At 44.1% G+C, this 9961-nt stretch overlaps 1 pseudogene; it reads right to left on the bottom strand.

Annotated features, from left to right (window-relative positions):
* Positions 1-9044: 9044 nt before the first annotated feature.
* Positions 9045-9163, bottom strand: LOC134896803 (5S ribosomal RNA; annotated as a pseudogene).
* Between the last annotated feature and the right edge of the window lie 798 nt (positions 9164-9961).

The following is a 9961-nucleotide window of genomic DNA, read 5'->3' as shown; positions in this document are numbered from 1 at the left end:
AAAAATCCTACAGTGAACACTAATTATATCGGCACACCACTGCGCCAAAGCATCTCCATCGAGACCTGCTGGCGGGTGAGGGAGCACTGTAGGTGTACTATAATGGTATGCTGGTGTCTGTTTTATTGTAATAACTGACTTGGTGTGCGTCCACTTTGTATGTGTATCTATATTACTACTGGGAAAGGTACCTGAGCACGCTGCTACTGTTCACCCTTAGTGCCGGATAGCTACATATGGTATGTGTGTGTATGTGTATATGTAGGGGGGCACCAACATTTATCATGCCTCCGGGCGACTGGGACGAACTTACGCCACTGCATATAGAATTATTTTATAAACTCATCCATCGTTTGTATTTCACCCCTTCCCGCTTACATGCGATGCAACCTTCCACATCTAATCTCTGTTGGTGCAACTGTGGTAATGTCGGAACTTTATTACATATTTTCTGGGAGTGCCCAGAGCTTGCCCAGCTTTGGAACTCTGTTTTTCACCTTATAGGTTTGGTGTTAGGCCATCATTTAAGTCCACACCCACGACTAGCTCTCCTCCACCTCTATTATGGCGACTTGTCGCCGGGCGATCGATATGTCTTGGGTCACATACTTATCACCACCAAACTTCTAATTGCCCATCAGTGGTGTTCCCCCGTGGTCCCCCATATAACTGCGATAGAAATGGCTATACAGTCTCATTGTGAATTTGAAACCGCAGGGGTTGCTTATTCCTCCACTCCATCTTGTCCTCTTCTTCGCTGGCTTTCGTGGACTACCTACTGGCATAGCCGCCCGCCAGATGTCATACACGACACATAGAAACTTAGTTTGACAAACTGACACATAACTGATGTTGGATGGATTCAGCTCCACATTGTCTTATTGTTTGTTGATTTTCTTAATATTCTCTACACAATTATGTACTTGTTGAATTGTTTATATACCCCCCCACCCCTCCCCCCACCCCTTTTTTCTATTCTGTACCCCACTCCCATTTACTTTTGTTCAACTACAAAATAATAAAAATTTATATTGAAAAAAAAAAAAAAAAAACAGAGCCATTCTACTAACCAACAGAAATAAGGCATAAATTCTACCTCTCAAGCTTGCTGTCCAGGTGCAATGCTTAAGTGAGGCCCCCTTATATATTTAATGTAAAGACATTGGGGGTCATTCCGACCCGATCGCTCGCTGCAGTTTCTCGCAGGGCAGCGATCGGGTTGGAACTGCGCATGCGCCAGCGCTGCAGTGCGCCGGCGCATGCCAGCCGTCGTTGCCTAGCGATCGCCTCTGAGGCAGAGGCGGTCGCTGGGCGGGAGGGAGCTGGATGGCGGCGTTAAGTTGCCATTTAGGGGGTGCGGTCCAGCCAACGCAGACGTGGCCGGACCGTTGGGGGGGCGGGCCACAGTGGCTGCGTGACATCACACGCAGCCGCTGCGGGCCGGGGAGCGACGAGTAGCTCCCGGGCAGCACGCTAAAGCTGCGCTGGTCGGGAGCTACTCTTGAAGTGCAAAGGCATCGCCGCTGTGCGATGCCTTTGCACTTCTGCTGGGGGGGGGGGGCGGCACTGACATGCGGGGTGGACTAGCCCTGTGCTGGGCATCCCCCCACATGTCAGTGTGAATGATCGTAGCTGTGCTTGGAATGACCCCCATGATCCCTAGTTTTGCTCATAACCAGTGTTGTAGCATTGCCAATAGCCTGTTTTAGTGGGGCACCACACCCTGCCCATTTTTAAAGTGATTATATGCGCCCTGCTTGCGAGTGCTGGCGAGCGCCCTGCTGCACCTGCATTTCCATGGAGCAAGCCGACACGCACACTCATAGAGCAGGGAGCAGGCGGAGCAAAGTGTTGGGTGGGCTTCCTCGATCCAGCCCCAAGAGGTGAATCATTCACCAGTGACCTTTCAATTAAGAGCAAGGTCTTCCCGTTCTTTGGGGTATATTACTGAAGCAGTGAAAAGAGTGGGGAAGTGAGCCAGTGGAGAAGTTGCCCATAGCAACTAATCAGTGTTGAGGTAACATTTATAAAGTACATTCTATAAATTAAATGTAGCAGCTGATTGGTTGCTATGGCAACTTCTCCACTGGCCCACTTCTCCACTCTTTTCGCTGCTCTATGAATAGACCCCTATGTCATTGGCGCCTGCCACTCCTCACAAGCCGGCAGCCTGCCTTTTACTAAGGTAGAGATAGCGAGACAGAGCTCCAAAGGTCTCTCTAGTCCTAGTGGTGGCAGGTGAGAGGCTGTGCAAACTGGCAGACACACTGAAAGAGCACTGCAAGAGAGGCAGCAGGCAGCAGCAGGAGAGCAGCCGGCATAGAGTAAGCAGAGATGGGGCTCGGGTGGGGCCACCACCAGCGGGGCACAGCAGCAGCTGCCTGTGAACTATAAACCTATCCAAATACACCAGAGGACCTGCAGCTTCCTTCTCCCAGTACCCTCCGCAGCCTAGGAAGGATGAACTGCTGAGATCCCAAGATGATCAGGACAAGATGAGCGAGTAAAGCACCCCTGGAGGAGTAAGTGCCCCTCTACCTGCGTTACCTGTGCCCGCTGCTGGCTGCTGCCCTCCCTTACTTGCTGTATGGATACAAATGGTGGCATTGCACGCAGTGTGGGGCAGAATTACAGCCTGGCTGTATGGGCCTCAGTGCTGTTGTCATGCTACTGGCAGGGCTGCATCCATACACAGGGGGCATGCCTGGGATGCATAACAGCATGTGGGTATCGCGTGGCAACCAATGGCAAATGGCACAGCTGGCATTACTACCCTACATGTAACTGCAATGTTAGTATGTTCATGTGCATTTATAGATTATGGGAAATAATGTTAGTACGTTTAGCGCTCGGCACACTATTATGTTCCCCTCCAGGACCACTGGGGTGGCACAGTATGAACAAAAACATTTTGACATGTCGGCATTTCACATTTCTGTATAATGGATGTTGGTATTTTGACCGTGTCGGTATTTTGACTGTAGGCCAATGGCTGTCAGGATTATGACCATCGGTATTGTGTCCGTCGGTAAATCAACTGATACCCAGCAGCACACAGTCCTTTTATGGTGATGAAAGTGTGAGGCGCATATATATCTGATTTTAAAAAAAATTGTGTCTTTATAAACAAGCATTCCAGGTCACTTAAACTTTAACGAAAAGCCTAGAGCTGTCACATTTGTTTGCTATAATATAAGACTATACAGCACTAAAATATTTAGAGAACAATACTATGATAGATTTCCTTTGAAACAAGGTCACTGTGCAGAACAGTAGAACAGAGAGCTGTGACATACACTGTGACAAGAAAATAGAGAGAAGGGCAAAGGTAGAAGAGAGAGAGAACATGAAATGGATAAACAGCACCAAGGTACAAGAGAGGAGGATGAGAATGGATCTCGAAGATTGACAGTGACAAATAGATACCTGAAGATGAAGAGAGGAGTGAGGAGAGAGAAAAAGATGATGTGTGGATTGGATACAGTGTCCTGTTGTCAGAACTAAATGTGCTGATGAATGCTTGTCTGGGACAGAGAGATGTGACACGCATTCTGTTTAGCAACTACAGCCTCTGAATTGACCTTCATAGCCCCACTGCTGATCTTGGACAAGGAAGCAACTGACATCAGACTAAAGTCACTGCACAACATACAGTGTATTTATTCAGCATCAATGGGCATGAGATAAAAATGGTTTGTTTATTTTGGAAAAAAGGATAATATAGAGTTAATGCCAAGATTTGATAATGTTACTTTAGTTTATACCCTGGACTATGCAGGTGAATAGAGGCATCCACCACAGCTTAATTACCACATACAGGTTCTGAAACGTAACTTTTCCATGTAAGGAAAACAAGTTGGATGTAAGAACTATGAGCCTGATTCAGAGGGGCATACAGTTGCATTCCCAACTGTGTTTTAGGAAGCAACAGATCTGCGAAAAATATATCTTGACATTGGGTTAGGTGCATTGGCGTTTCTATCATGGGTGCAATGTGTGCGGTGCAAATGGGCCCCTGGGCCCAGGAGGGCCCAAACCGCTCACACTACACCCATGTTGTTTTAATACTTATCTTTCCGGACTCCCGCAATGGGCGATCCAGCCACAGCAGCTGCCGCCCATGTGCAGTATGAAATTTGTCTCCGGGCCATGGCGGGCGCCATATTATCGGAGACCTGCGCATACGAAGTAGACTCCCAGCACAATGCCGGCGCCTACTGCGGGAGGAGGTGGCCCCCATCCTCTCTTAAAATGCCCCTGGTTAAGTGATAGGCCACCTAACACCCAGATTAGGATAAATCATTTATCCACATGCAAAACTCTGCACAATGCTAAAGAGCCAATTTGACATTGGGAATTGTTCCATTTTCTTGCTTTTCCCAGCAAACAGGATAATGTAAGTCAGACTGTTCTGTTATTTTTTTTTTCTTTTTGTTTATAAGACAAGGTTTTCCCTAAGACTCTGTTTTTATGTCCTCTTTATTAATTTATTAATGGTTTTTGTATATACTTTATATATACTTTAAGAATTGTATCTTTCTCACGTTAAACGTCATATAATATGATTGGTCTCTGTGATTTTTATCAGTTCATTTTACTTTTGGATTTGACTAAGTTTTGCTACATATCTGCACTACAGGTTATTTGAATAATGATAGCTGGGACTGACTGAGTTTGGTAGGGAGAGCTTAAGGCTTCCTACTTGGGGGGGGGGGTTAAGAGGCTAAAATACCGCCAGTCGGCATCCTGCCAGTCACAATACCGACATCAGAATACTGACAGGTGGTGAAATGCCGCCACTGAACTACTGGCGTCACAGGCTATTCTCCCTCTTCAGGTGTCCACGACACCCATAGAGGGAGAATATAACCTGTGGCAAGCGCAGCGAACCACTGTGCCTGCAGCTTTCTAGCGCTCGCCCCGCTGCCGGCATTCTGGCGGACGCGATCATGCTGTCGGAATCATGACAGCCGGCATCTTGTACGCTGGGAATTCGTATGTATTCCTTTGTAGGGAGTTGCTGCTGGATTAACCTTAATGGTGGCAGAACCTGTGATTTAATACAGTAATTAGTGTGTGAAATAATTCATTTTTAGACAGACTTGGGGGGTACATTTACTAATATGGGAGTTCTATTTAAGATGGGATGTTGCCCATAGCAACCAATCAGATTCCAGGTATTATCTTTTAGAAGGTGCTAGATAAATGAGAAGTAGAATCTGATTGGTTGCTATGGGCAACATCCCATCTTAAATAGAGCTCCCATCTTAGTAAATGTACCCCTTGGTGGTTGTTGTTTTTATTAACTCTGTGTCACATTTATGTCACGTAGGCTCAGTTGAATGCTGATGATAGTTATAATGTTATTGAGAGCAGATAGAGAGTGCAGTATTTTAGAATTGGGTCTGTGATAGTGCACAATGTGTGTGTCACACATGTAATCATTACAGTATATTATTACTGTATACCTTTTACAAGGATGCCACAGCAGATATCCTAGATGTGGCAACTCTTCTACCCACTTACAGATCCTCTGCATCAAACAGGATAATCTGTATCAAATGTGTGGGCTAATCATTTCATGTCAGAGCTCATTAGGAGATATACTGTATGAATTCTATTAACTTTATATTGTGGTTGTGAGTGGGAAAGCTATTAAATGGGATTGCAACTAATTTATTATTGGGTCAAATAAGGTATAGTATTTTCATCAGCCAATTAACCTAGTAATATATTTATAGACTGTGAGAGGAATTCAGAATTCCTGGAGAATAAACACAGAAATGTTGGAAGAACATTAAGATAGGACCCTAGCTGGATTGAAATGAGAAGTGCCAGTGCTGTACGGCACCAGTGCTAATCACTGTTCCACCGTCCATCCCATAATCAGTGTATTTGAAAAACGAAGGTGGGGCAATTCCATAAAAAGATCGTCATACTTTTACCAAATGTATTTAGATGTATCCCTGAGGTGCAATAAAAGATGGTTATTCTGGAAGCTGATTATATCAGTTTTGGGTAGCCACACATATAACATGTCTCATGAATGGTGATTCCGTTACTGACTTTGAAAGTAGGCTGTTTTTAAGTGAAGTAAGGATAACAAGATAGCACTTAAGCTGTTTGTGATTTGTTCACATTAGTGGTGGCAGTTGTATGATGAATAATCACTGTAAAAAGGTGATTCAGTTTCTAGTGGAATTGCCTGGTGTCAGAAGGTGCCTAATACTATCTAAAGCACATGTCTTCAATATGTGGCCCTCCAGCTGCTGTGGAATTACACATCCCACCCCAGCATGCCCTACTTCAGTTTTAGCATGCCTTAACAGCAAAACTGTGGCAGGGCATTCTGGGATGTGTAGTTCCACAGCAGCTGGCGGACCACAAGTTGAAGACCCATGATCTAAAGCAATAGTCATGCTCATTGGCTACTGACTATGACCACTTAAATATGTCAGGTTCCACCATGATGCTGGCACCTACCATGGTGAAGTGCTACATTCCCTAGTACATATTAATTTGGTCGTACCTGCTGACATATTGTTTTTTCCCTCAACATGAGTCAATTTTCACAATATTTGCCATGGGCCCTTTATATTTCTAATTCATCTCTCAGCGGGAGGCATTCAATTTACCGGTTGTCGGGATCCTGGCTGTCAGGAGACCAACACCGGAATCCTGACACCCAGTGAAATACCAGCGGTTGGGATTTCGACCGAAATCCCCACTTAGGTGGTATGGACCACCACCCGAGGGGGAATAGAGCCCTGTGGCGACGGAAGCGTGGTGAGCGCAGGGAGCTCGCAAAGAGAAAACGCTGCGCTCGCCGGCGGTATTCCGGCTGTCAAGATCCCTGCGTCGGTCTACTGACTGCCAGGATCCCAACAGCCGGGATATCATACTGAATCCCTCTCAGCATATGCATGCATATGGAGCAAGAATGCCACAATCATTACTATCAACACCAAAACACGGACACTGATTTATGAACGAGTTTTATCATAGGCAACGAGTGCTTACAAAATGACAGTTCAGAGCTGATTGGCTGGAGTACCATTTATCATACACAATTAGCTGCATATGATCAAACTCATTGATAAATCAGGCGGGCCCATGGTCTGACCTTGTATGATAACAACCGTGACTCTCCTCTCCAGGCACAAATAGCCGTAAGTGCAAAGTATTTACAACTCCAGTATTTCTAAAATGTCGGGAAACAAATCCCGATATTTAAAAGCAAAATGCTTGTACTAGCAAGGCCGAACCATGTAAATGCATTGCCCTTTTGAATATCGCGCATAAACAGGATCAGAAGTGCTGGGTCTTACAACCCGACACTTCCTAAACAAAACCCCTAACTGTGGATTCAAGTTATGTTCATGAGCAGTGTATTAAATTTGCACCAATATCCACCTTTTACTTTTACACCACACAAACACAATTTGCACAGATTTGAATGTGTCTGCTTTCTTCCCCAGTTCCTGATACATTCTTATATATTTCTAAGGAAGTTGCAGTGGAGATCTCTCACCTCATACATAATCCTATTCCACATTGGATGCATTCATAAACTTTCTGTGACCCAAGTACTTATAATTGTATTTCCTATTTATGAATCACCTAGAGCTGGATTTCTATTTGCTATCCAGCATTCTAGTGATCTTTTCTTGACTGCAGATAATAATAAGCAAAGATAGCGGCAAGAAATAATCAGTTCTTGAAGTCACACTGCCACCTAGTGACAAGAGAGTTATTCCAGTCATTAAATCATTCCTATTAGAGTCACACACACTTCTGTTAATACATTTTAGAGATATACTGTAACTGTATACTCCCTAGTCACCAAGCCAATTATTTACTTTGCTGTGATAATGCCAATCACTTTCAAAAACTCCTCAAGTGTGTAAAGTACAAATTAAGGGAGGTTGAGACACAGTATAAAGATTATCCATTTAGGATTTTCATGAGAGACAGGTCAACCCCATGACATATTCAACCATTTATTAATCTCCATGTCAGTCAGTGTTTTATCAGTCAATATTTGTCTGTGCCTTACCTGATAATCTATAGAAGACCACTGGACTTTAGCTTGATGCCCAGAACTGTCAGTTCCTATCTTCATTTACAGCTGGGAGATCCCTGAACATTAAATAGAAATGAACATTGTCTGATCCTGTGCTGATAATCTGCAGCCTGGGGATTACTGGACATTAGAAAAAGCCCTGTAATGTCTGATAGTGTTCTAACAATCTGCAAGGGGGCAAACACTGCAGAAGTGAAAGGATTTGTACATCTGATACTCCCCTCAGGGCTCATCAAAGTTTCTGACCCAGGTAGGGTGAGTACAAAGAGGAGGGTTTTTGATCCTGTACCGACCTAGATTCAAAATACAAAAGTGATAATGTAAACCAGAGATGGACAATATCGTTTAGGCAATTCCTATCCGTCCGTATGGCGGTGCGCCCAGAGTCAAAAATGGGGGAAAAAACAATGTATACGTAAAGAGAAAAGTATGACTCTTGTTTGGGCGCACTCTTCAGTTAACTAGATGTAAAGAAATAGTATCTAAAAATTGATTCAATCTTTATTTCAACTTTCTAAAATGCACTAAGAAGCAGAACAAACTAAAAGGTGTTGGGACAAGTATAGATGTCCCTGCTGGAGAGAGAGATCTCCCAGGATGGGAATAAAAATGTTCAGATCTCAATTATGCCTGGATAACAGCATATCGGAAGATGGCTACATGTTAAGCTACTTCCGTTTGCTCAAGATCTGTACAAACTGTGTTTGTATTGATGCAGCCCTAAGAAGGGTTAATTCGTGAGTGGGAGAACCCAAACACTGAATGACAATTCTATTAGGCGCCACTGTTGTATTGATGTAGCCCTAAATTGGGTTAATTCGTGCGTGGGAGGACCCAAACATTGAATAACAGTTCTCTTGAGCACCACTGTCTGGGTGAGAGGAGAAAGAGTAAAGAAGGAGGAGAATTAGGTGTAAGTGGTGATACTGCTGTTGGTGTGGTTTTCACAGGAAAAGGAGTCTTCCTACTTCACTGGGTATTCCCTAGTGGTCGCCCATCTAGGTACTAACTCAGCCCACCTAGGTTTAGCTTCCAAGATCGGACGAGATTGGGCGTGAACGTAGGGGTATGGTCGTAGGAATGTAATCCTATGGCACCAATGAGAGTGCACCGAAAAGGAGGATTGATTCCTCCTGGGAAACGGAATGCTAAGAATGCATAAGGAAGGAGAAAGATGAGGGCTAGATGAGTAGGTGTGAATCTGCTGTCCACGTTAGACTGGAGAGACGTGTCCCCTGGGGGACACGTACCCCAGAATCATGGATGAGAGTTCACAGAAGGAAGAAAAGTGGGAAAAATTTGGAGAATGAGGACAAGTGGTTATCACAGGGCCGTAATGTTGGATTGAGTCCCTTTGGGTCACCTCTATTATTGGAAAATATCGGATCCAGGTTAAACAAATGATAATAACAATGTAATTAATGTCCGCAACAAATTCACAGGAAGAATAATGCTGTTGAATCAAGGTAATGCAAGTTGCATATCAGATCACTAGATATGTCTGATACCTCTGTTACATGCAGATTTCAACAATATCTAATGGACGAGGTTCTATCTAGTGCACCGTGCCTAGGCAGACACTGGTGATATTATCCGGAAGTCGTCTATGGACAAAAATGTGTGTGTATATCATATAAACCCATATATGAGGCGGAGTGACTATCACCTATGCGAACATCGTTTTGGTGATATGTCCCCAAAGAAAAAAGACATGATACATACAGTTTGTAAAACACTTTGGCAGGCTATAAGGCGGGATTACATAACATCTGTTAAATATTTTAAATGCAAGAGACAAATATGTTTCTGTAACGAGAGTGGGCAAAAAATAACCGTGGATATATTAAGCTCGTTCACTGAAAAATATATCAGAGAATC

This window comes from Pseudophryne corroboree, chromosome 3 (assembly GCF_028390025.1).
Source record: "Pseudophryne corroboree isolate aPseCor3 chromosome 3, aPseCor3.hap2, whole genome shotgun sequence".
NCBI lineage: Eukaryota > Metazoa > Chordata > Amphibia > Anura > Myobatrachidae > Pseudophryne > Pseudophryne corroboree.
This window is presented reverse-complemented; position numbering and strand designations above follow the sequence as displayed.